Source organism: Daktulosphaira vitifoliae, unplaced genomic scaffold, assembly GCF_025091365.1.
Source record: "Daktulosphaira vitifoliae isolate Bord-2020 unplaced genomic scaffold, ASM2509136v1 Scaffold_2, whole genome shotgun sequence".
NCBI classification, from domain to species: domain Eukaryota; kingdom Metazoa; phylum Arthropoda; class Insecta; order Hemiptera; family Phylloxeridae; genus Daktulosphaira; species Daktulosphaira vitifoliae.
This window is the reverse complement of record NW_026099573.1, coordinates 31,785,101-31,796,074: the sequence shown is the minus strand read 5'-3', so window position 1 is coordinate 31,796,074 and position 10,974 is coordinate 31,785,101. Positions and strand designations below refer to the sequence as shown.

Sequence of the window (10,974 nt, the reverse complement as noted above, 5' to 3'; positions counted from 1 at the left end):
CCTCAATTAAAAAAAAAAATAGCATTCTATTCTAGAAATTAAAAATTCAGTAGAAAATTAATATAATAAGTTCTTTGATACCTAAAAACTAAAGCTATTAGTTTATCTTACTTATAAAACTAAATATTTTACTTGTTTTGTTTTCGCACTACATTGCTGTGTTAAGGAGAGTACTCTCGTTAAAATTCAGTAGAAAAAGTTAACAAACTCACAAAAACAATCTAAAGTATTATATTATTATCTTTCAAAATTAAATCGGACGTTTTTTTTTTAAATTGTAAGCATAAAATGTTAATATTTAAGTTTATTCTGTTGAGTGTAAAATATTTAGAACTATTTTTGGCCTTAGGACTTAGTACGTGCTCATTTTCAATATTAAAGTGTAAGGAAAATGGAGCTCAGATAAAACATTTTTCTCGTCTTATTTTATTATGTATGTGTATTGTGTTACTTTAATATGGACATCATATTACATAATATTGGTGTTGCGTAAAAAATTGTTTCATAACAAACGAGTACATTATCTACACGTTAAGTCTTTATAACGTTTATGGAAAATTTAAAGAAGGTATAACATACAACAAATAATGTAGTTTTAAATAAGTTTTCAAACTAACTTTGAACGTTCCAAGCAAAACAATGAATTATGCAACGTGTTTATTTTTTGCGAGTGTTAAAGTGAACATTTTCTAAGTTCTTACTGCGTACCTACTTATTATATTATCTAATGACCATATAATGGTTTTAGGAAACTTTTAAGTTTATGATGGCTTTTTTGCTTACGTTAGAGTCCATTACATATTTGAATACACAGATAAACCAAGAGAAGAAAGTGAACTTATAAAAGAAATGTTATCTCCTCAAGCGACAAAAATGTAATCAGACCAAACTTTATACTTGGTATTGTTTCTAAACACAAATGTTACAACGTGAAAAAATGTGGTACTCTAACTAATCTGAAAAATTAGTTTTAATCTAATCTTCGGTAAACCTCATAATTGCTTATAATTCTAACACGCTGACAAACAAAGTGTATTTGCTTTAAGTTTCGAGGCAAACTTAAAATATTTGAGAAACTAAAACTTTTTAACCCCGTTAAAATTTTTGAATTTTGTCCGCGTATTTAAAAATACGGGGACAATACCTAATCATTATATTATTAATTATAATCCTAACAGAGTCAAATGATTTTTAAAAACAGCTTATTGACAAATATATTAACACGATCTGATGAAGCGTTTTGAGATTTTATCTTGTAACAAATCGTCCATCCCGGGGGACTAGTGAATTTAAATGAAAATAATATAACTAGAGATTAGTGAAAATATTACCGTCACTGTTAATTACAGCAAATTCTAAGTATACTTTAAATGTTACTCGAATAAAGTGATAATTAGGTAACAACTTTCATAATTTAATGTACATATAATTATGAGAATATATTGTGTCGTCCATGAACACTTGATTAACGAGAAATAATTATTAGACTTCTTAACATAAGAAATTACTTAAGGTAAACTTTGAGAAGGTACCCGATGACAAAATTTTGAATAAGTTTCTGCATGTTAATGTGCGTATTAATAAATCAAATTACGACCATACAGAGCTGCTTTCTGCATAAAGAGTCATTGTTAAATTACGTATTTTCGTTTTTGTGTACATAATTCTGTTTCTTCGATTCTATGTAAAAAATAATATTCTCTCTTGTTATTCCGATTAAGTAAATGTACTATGTTCACGTGTACATTAAAATTATTACTTAAAATATCAATTTAATATTTGTACTGAAAAAGATTTCATATTTTTATGGTTTTAATTTTAATTCAATCACTATTTTCAGCAATGTTAACCTAAATAAACTTGATTTTTCAGTAGATAATTTTTTAATGTAAAAGAAAATTAAAATGTGTTGAAATTAATAAATAAATCTGTTTCTTGATTGGTTGATTATTGAGTGATAGACATGCCAACAAAATGAAGATTTTTTGTTGACAAATCGGAAGATTGGTTTAACACCAGTCAACTACAGTTGGACGGGTGTATACTTAAGATAATTTCGAGAACAATAGTTTCCTGTTGCCTTCTGTATTAAGAATGACACGATCAAATATATACATGATGTATTTTATCAGTGTAAAAATTAGCTAATGACCACTCATCCGTTAGCTCACAGCGACAGTCCTGGTTTAATACTATAGCTTATCAGCAAACAATGTATTTAATTTTCCACACCATGTAAAGATATAAAATTATTTAAATGTATATTGATATACATGATTAAACAGTGGGGTCGCAGCACAGTATGGACGTGGCATAGTTGGGACAAGGATAGATGATATCTGACAGTGATTAAAATCACTATCATAAGAAACGCTTCGATGCAAATCTGTAGATAGTGTTTCCTTTTAAGATATTGATAGATTATTTCAAAAGCAACAATAACTCTCATTTCCTTAATTTTATCCCGATTAGTTATTTGATTTATAATTATAATATATGAATACATAATAACTATAGTAATTAAATTTAGTATGAAATTGATATTCAATAATTTAATATTGTCATTCTTACGAAGATTTTATTAAAATAATAAAGCAGTTGTATATTTCTTTGCTTTTAACGCATATAAAAATTTAAAGGACTTGATTCAATACTTTTCAATAAAAAATGTTTGTTACTTAAAACAAAGTTATAAGTTTTATACACTGGACTACAAGGAACATTCATCAGAAACAAAAATATACTTTTTTAAATCAACTTTTCGCGATGTTTTCAAATGTACAATTTGACTTTTTCTATCACTTCTAAGTTTTAATATTATTACTTATTATTAAAAAATAAGTATTTACATATATAAAAAAAAAGAAAAATTAAGAACAAAAAAAAATTGTTTTTGATTATTATTATGTTAAAAATAAGGAAAATGACATATGTAACCTATTTTTTTAATCCTTTAAAGTTGATTTTTGTGAATGTTTATAATAAAAAAAAATTAATTTATTACCATAACTTTTAGCTCAATTTGTAAGTTTGAAATTGATATCAATAAATAGAAAATTTTATGAGAATTAAAAAAAATGTATCGTTAAGATTAATATGCAGTCGGTAAATTGTATATTGTAATTACTATTTATAGTAAATGTATGAGAAAAGCTCAATATTTGTTTGCATTTTAATCGTAATAGATAACTTAAATAGAAATAATAGTAATCATTTCCTAGTAATTTTTGGTGTCTAAAAAGATTCTATAATTGAAATATTCAGAACTTAATTAATTTTTTTAATGATTTATTTTAACTAAAAGAACCAATCAAAACAAAATTGCTAAAAAGATTTACTCAATTGAGCGTATTATAAAATTTGATTACAATTATAAAAATCCATTGTTAATTCAGGAGAAACTAATTATCAATTTTTTTAGAAATTATTTTTATAGCAACATGTTACAAAAAAAATTGGAATATTATAGTCTAGTAGTAGCACACACAAATAGAGTAAAGAAATTATTAAATTTCAAAATAAAATTATTTAATTTTGTAGTTGAAACCTATGCTATCAACTTGATTCGTCAATAAATACTTTGAAAACATTAGAAATGAATGATTTTAATTTTCTATATGGAGAACATAAGATAAGTAACTGTTTAATTGACAAATTAGATTTTTTTTTCAATTTTTGAGGGTAATATCTTCAGCTAATTGTAATTATTTGACGTATCGTTGAAAAATATAGGTCAAGTTAGAGCAGAGAAAATAAATGAGAGTCACAAAAAATACCTTCTCAGCTTTACATCGAAGCTAAAACCTAAAATATAGTAAAATAATTTTAATATGAATAAGAAATTTCTCCTCGCGAGGGTCGACTACAGTGATGGGATCCTTGATTTTTATTGAAGTTATTGAATCTAAATGAGTTTGAAATTTATTCTAACTTAAAAAATATTAAGAAAAAAATGCAAAAAATTCTTTGACATAGGCGGTTTGGTACTTTGTACCCCAAGCGCGTAGGGCACAAGTGTTACCGACTCGGCAACCGTATGTAGTTTTTGTCGAGTGAAATAAATGGCAATTTAAGTTAGTTCAATTTTCAAAGTTAATTATCTCGACTTAAAATAAGCAACAAAATTTAAATAAGTTTAACTGTCTATGCTATATCAATTTGATTTATATAATATTTATGAAAATCAGTGTACTTGTCAGGTATTTTAAAATAAAATAAATAAATAATATAAATATATAATAATAAATAAAATAAAATAATAAAATACAAAACCCAGAATTTTAACACAAAAATATCATATTTTCGAATACGGTAGTCATTTTCACCATGAAGACAAGTCCAGAGGTCAATTTTTTTTTTCAAATTAAAGTATATTACATAACCTTTAATTTAAGGTATATATGAAAGTGTCAGTCTCATATAAAAACTAAAAAATTAAAAAAAAACTCATCATAGTAACATTAATACCTTCCTGCTTTGCATCGAAACTAAAATTGACTATAATTGAAGTATGCTTTTGTTAAAAGGAGTAATCGAAATTTAAAAAAAAAATGTCTAAAATAACAGAAAAGAAATACTAAAAGAATAGAGCACTAAGGCACTTGTGTGTAAATTGGTATACTAATTAGTTAAGATAGATAGAATCTATCTTTTAAGTTATAAAAGAATATGGATTTAAGATGTCTATATAATTTATTATTAAATAAGACGAAGAAAATGACTTAATTAATTCTTTCTCAGTAAATTAAAAAATTTAGCAAACAAAAAGTTTCTATATATCCTAAGTTTTTGATTGTGTATGTATTTTGAATTGTTTGGCCTAAAATTGAAATTTTCATTTGATATCATGGACTTTAATTTTTCATCAAAGTACTCAGTTTTATCCGAAAATCAGAGCAACACTTTATGTACTTTGCGCTTAAATTACACTTGGTCTAAAAGGGTAAGTATCAGTCACAAAGAGTCATTGATGGAATCTTTGATCTTGTCAAAGAAATTACGAATAGGCACTCTCGCAACTGAGATGGTTGGCGAGGAAAAAGAACTGAAGAAATATAATATTAAAACTCTTTCTTTTTCTTTTGTGATGAGGATGTACCTTTGTAACGAACAACTCAGTTTCACTTTAAAATATACTTAAATATCGGACCAAGTGCATACTTCGACACTAAAGTACAAAGAAAACATATTTTCACTTTGATTGGAGTTAGTAGAAGTGTCCAATAGTTTAATTTACAATTCTTACAAACAAAAAAGTTTAAAGTGCATGAATATAAGATAAGATTAATAATACGGAGTCAAATTTATTTTAATGAATTTCGTTTAACTGTGTTGGTAATTTTGAAAGTAGAGAATTAATTTTTTTAAAATTAGTTTTTCTGAAGTTCAAATGGAAAAATATATGTTTAAATAAATTATAATAAAATAATAATGATCTAATTAAGAAAATTTTCAGTCGATAACAACTTTTGTAGCTCTATTTAAAAAAAAAATTAGCATTTTTAAATTATGGCAGGAGGTGTAGTGCGTTCATAAAAGCCATATTTTTTTTTATATAAATAGACAGAGTCACACTTAACCTTCAGTTATTATATTTAAGTGTTGATTTTGAAAAACTGGTTCCAATTTCATGAAGATTAATCATTTTTTTATTTTAAGATGGTTAAACACATATGTTAAAAAACAAAAGTCAAAACAATTTCAGTAACGAAACAGATGATAGGACCAAATAATTTTTTGAAGATCATAAAACCTATGATAACTACTAATTTCTGAAAAGAAAATTTTATAATATATTTCATACTGTTAATGATATTGTGTTAAGAGTAGTTAAATAATTATTCTGTATACTTCCAAAATTATTTTCGTGATAGTAATATAATATATCTATAGATTTACACAAATAAAATTTTATTTGATATACTTTTCTTTTTGTTGGGTTGGATTGGGTCTCTTTTGGGGTGTTTTTTTGTGAAATAACATTTTGTTATTGGCATTGAATTGGGTTTTAAGTCCCAGAGCTCATCAGGTTTATCTAGTCGCCATGTCCGTTGTGTATAACTTTTTTAAAAATCCATTTACTTTAAACCCATATATGTGTCAAGTAATAAAAAAATCTTAGTAAAAATCTGAACTTTTGCAAAAAGGACACATAAATGTATTTTACGTTTTCAAAACTCAATTCAGGCTTAAAATAGTTTAAAATTAAATATTTACTTCTTGTATAAGACTATGTTGTTTTTAACTAGTGATGGGAAATATCGAATAGTTACTATTCGATAGTCATTCAAAATCTTATATTACCATGTTGTACCATTATGTTAACCATTGTAATGGACTAGTTTTTAAAACTATTTGATTCGAATGTTATTCAAACTATTCGATAGTTGATGCTAAAAACAAAGTATTGAGTTGTATAAAAAAAATTCAAATAATATTGGACAGTTTAAAATATTCGAAAATGTCCATCACTATTTTTAACACCTCATATTTTTTTCGACTTCGTATTTTTTCGTTAATATTCCCATTTTATTTTTATAAAGTTAAACTTGCTTTCAAATGTAATTGGAAATGAGGGGAGACTCCAAATTGGCTCTACTCGTGTGTTTAATTCCGTGCATGCATATTTAATTATACGCTTGCATAGTGCACTTGTGTGCGAATGGTGGCGTAGGTTCGAGTTAATTTTTCAGCAAACAAAATTATAAACGGCCTGCCAATTGATGTAATTGTATGGCAAGCGAATTGGAAAACAATTGCTAGGACAACAGTGCCAATTAATCGAAAATGATAAATTTTCTCTTCAGCTCGGTTATGGTCTTTTTTGAACTATAAATCTTCCACAAACCGGAATTGTCCGTGGCTTCAGTCGTATGGCCAGGCGGAGTGCCAAGTAAATATATACAGTAGAACTATACTGTGGAGCACAAAATTGGATTGGCCTGTTGCTCGTTGCCATCAGTTGTTAATGGTCTCGTGTATGTTTGCATAGAAAAGTGCGTTAGTAACATTATACCTTTATGAACATAAGCGAAAAGCTATCTTAAATTACACTTTCACATTACGCGATGGTGTTATAAGTTAAGGAAATCTCTAGAGACAAAGAAAATTTCAGGGGTTATTGAAACTTTTCCCACGTCCAATCGTTAGATCACAAATTTGATTATAGCTCGCATTGACTAAAACATACTTTTAAGGCATATAAATGAAGAATGATGTAATATTCTGACTGGAAACGATATAAAGTATAAATTAGACGCCAAAAACGAGAAAAAAATATTTGTCAGTTATACTACTTATGCACAAATTTATGATTGTATTATGAAAATGTATATTGAAAAAAATAATATTTAATATAATTTTATTGTGTTCATAAAATGCCTCGATATCATACCATCATGAATTTTTAACGTACTTACTTTTGGTCTTATTTGATAAAAATACAAAACAATAATTATTTTATGTTCAAACTTTTTTTTTAACTTTGATGAGAAGCTGAGAAGGTATTAATTTTACTATTATATGTTTTTTTCGTGTGTGTGTTTCGCCACTTTTTCTCAGCTCTTACTGGACAGATTTCTTTCAACAATACGTCAAAATATCACAAATCGTATCTAGTTGATTCCCTTAAAAATTGAAAATATTTCCTCGTTCCTTATAAATGTGAGAAATCCCCAAAAAAGTTACGATTTATAAAATCGGTAAATTTTGATAATTTTTAAACTTTTGTTTTCTTAAAACTACCATAACTCTTCCGAAAGTATTTCCCATTCATTTGATATAAATATTTATAAAAAACTAACCTTTTTTCCTGCCCTTAGGAGTGATTTAAAACAGTAACATTTTCACAAATGTCAATTTTTTCAACTTAACTTTAAAAATGGCTGCGATAGTTAAAAACATGCTATTTTTATGTTAAATTTCTCGATTTTGTATTTTATTTTAAAATACCTGCTAAGAGGAGTACACTGATTTTCATAAATATTATATTAATCTCATTGGCATCTTTTATATGCAAATGGCTGACAAAGTTGAAAAATTTATTTAATATTTAATAAATAAATTTAAATTTGATGAATATTTATATTTATTAATAAATTACACTTTTATATCATTAAAACTTATAATCAGGATATAGAAAAGGAAATAGGAGTTCATTTTGCTTTTTATAATCCACCAATTTCTTAAAATTAAACACTATCTATAGATTTGTATCGAAGCGTTTCTTATGATAGTGGTTTTAATCGCTGTCAGATATCGTCTAAATTTACCCACTCCACGCTGTTACCTTTTTTTTTTAATTCCTTAAATTTTTAATTATTTTTAATTTATAATTCATAATTGTCATAAATATTACATTTTGTAAAAAGTAATGATCTATAATTTATCTTATTAAAAAATATTTAACATCTATATTTTTCATATTGAGATATGTTCTGTAAACATGCTGTTCGAATATTTAAAATCACAATCAATAAATCATTAGTAATAGAAAAGGTCCGAAAATTTATATTACATTTTTGATTATTAGTATTAATATAATTTATTAAATTTAAAATTCATTACGTTATTTCAAATACACTCTATGTAAATAATATGCATAAAACTCGAATGAAAGGATGTGATCAAAAGTTACGGAATTATGTTAGATTTATAGTACGCTTTTATATATGAAATCTATTGTACTAGACCAAAATAAATCAATAGTGTAAAAGAATTCAAAAATAAATAAAATCTAATGCATTGGTAATAAATATATTATAACTAGATATAAATAACAGAGTAACAAAAAAAGTAGGTGCATAAGGTAAAAAGGTATAAACAAATGCGTTCTCTTACAAGAATTTGTTATGATTTTAATAGAATACCATGAGCAATCAATTTTCAATTTGATACTTTTTTTTTTTAACCAATTTGTTTATTTCTGTGGCTTATATCTGAAAACTGAAAGATAGAAAAATGGATTTTTGAGAGTTTTCATCATAATTTAATTTTTTCAATAGTATCTATGAGATACTATTAAAATAATTTTACATTTGTAAAATTCACTTAAAATTGACATATTAGCTTTTAGGAAATAATTGTCAAATTATATAAAAAAATTCAGCACAGGGGTATTGAAGCACAGTGGTGATGTGGCATAGTTGGATCAAATATAATGATATCTGACAGTGATTAAAAATAAAAATAAACGCTTCAATGCAAATCTTTAGATAATGTTTAATTTTAAAAAATTGATGGATTATTCCAAAAACTACATGATCTGCTAGTTTCTTATTAATATCTTGATTAAGATAAAATAAGTCGAATGAAAAAGGGATTACTAAAAAATATTATTTTTTTTAAAAATTGTATTGATTCATGCACTTTTTAATAAGTTATAGCATTATAAAGTTAAAAACGTAAAAAATAAAATCAAGAATTTTCACACAAAAATAGCATTTGGTAGTCATTTTCACCGTGAAGACAAAATAAAATCCGAAGTTTTTTTTTTCCATGATAAAGTATATTACATTAGCTTTAATTTAAAATATATATAAAAGTGTCAGACTTTCCGGAACATTTTTAAAAATCAAGTTGAAAAAGTAAATTTTTTTGAAAAAGTTGTCATTTTAATTCCCCCTATATGGGTAGGTAAAGGGTCAGATTTATAAAAAAAATATACCAAATTATAGGTAAAGACATCAAGCATCTATTTTTAAAAAAGTTATGGCAGTTTAAAAAAAAAAAAATTTTGAAATTTTCGAAAATTAGCAATTTTTAAATTTGTAACTTTTTTGGAGATTTCCCCTACTTACGGGGAACGAGGAAAATTTTTTCAATTTTTGAGGGTAATGTCTAAGACTAGATACGATTTGTGATCTTTTGACGTAACGTTGAAAGAAATCCGTTCGGTGAGAGCTGAAAAAAGTGGTAACAGACACAAAAAAAAAAAGAACACATCATAGTAAACCAATACTTTCTTAGCTTCGCATCGAGGCTAAAATTAAATATTTGATGTGGTGATATTTAAAAATCATTAGAAAATCTTATTATATAATAAAATATTGAAAAATTAGTCAATGCTGGAAAAATTACTTAACAACATACGATTTTCAATTTTTTTTTTTAATGAAAGAGTTTGACGACGTTATTCCAGGGAAATTATTCGCGAAAATGAGAATATTTATTTTAGCACATCGTGAGAATTTAAAAACTTTATTAAAAACACTCATTGCCGTCAGCGTTTTTCGATTTAAATTCTGAAATTTTTGCTAGACCTACCCATTTAAAAGATACCCTGATAAATTCATTGAAATTTGTCTATTTTTGACCAAGTTCTGATGTTAAAATTAAAATATTGTGATGGCCCTAGTCGAAAAATCTAAACTTTATACCCTATACATTTCATTATTTACTGTTTTTGAATTTTACTCATTTTAATAATAAATGTCTACTATACTTCTGTTAAACTGCTTTTGAAGTAATACTTTTCCTGCAAAACAATTATCGTTCTTCTACTGGAATCCTACCGTAGGTGCATGAGGTCCTCAGGGCATTGGGTCTTGGCGTAGCCCCAGCTAGTCGAAGCCTAATGATAACAAAATAAAACTTTATAAAATGTAGATTATATTTTTATTTTAATTATCAATAATTGTTCAACCTAAAAAACATGTATGAGGTTTTGGGCTTTAAAAATTAAATCTATATAAAAATCCAACAAAATCTTAACAAAAATGTTGTATTTAAAGAATTGAATTGAATTATTTGTTCTTTTTTTGTAAACTGCTGTTTTTAACACACTTTTGAAATGCAAATATATGAAGTAATTTAAGTTTTAGCATAGTTTTGGTTAACTTAAAAATACTTTAAAGTGGTAATAAAAACAGTATTGCGATAGATTAAAAACACGAGAATAAAAGCTTTTACATATATTTTTTTAAGTATAACGATAATATTAATAACTTTGATAAGAAATTTAAACCAAGAGGTTTT

The 10,974-nt window shown here is 25.5% G+C and overlaps 1 long non-coding RNA gene across 1 annotated transcript; it reads right to left on the bottom strand.

The window, feature by feature from the left end:
* Window positions 1–8,751: 8,751 nt before the first annotated feature.
* Window positions 8,752–10,717, bottom strand: LOC126899331 (uncharacterized). The gene is made up of 3 exons (XR_007702547.1): window positions 10,643–10,717; window positions 10,442–10,570; window positions 8,752–8,943 (listed from the first exon to the last, which is right to left on the bottom strand). It is a non-coding gene; the product is annotated as an uncharacterized LOC126899331 (long non-coding RNA).
* Between the last annotated feature and the right edge of the window lie 257 nt (window positions 10,718–10,974).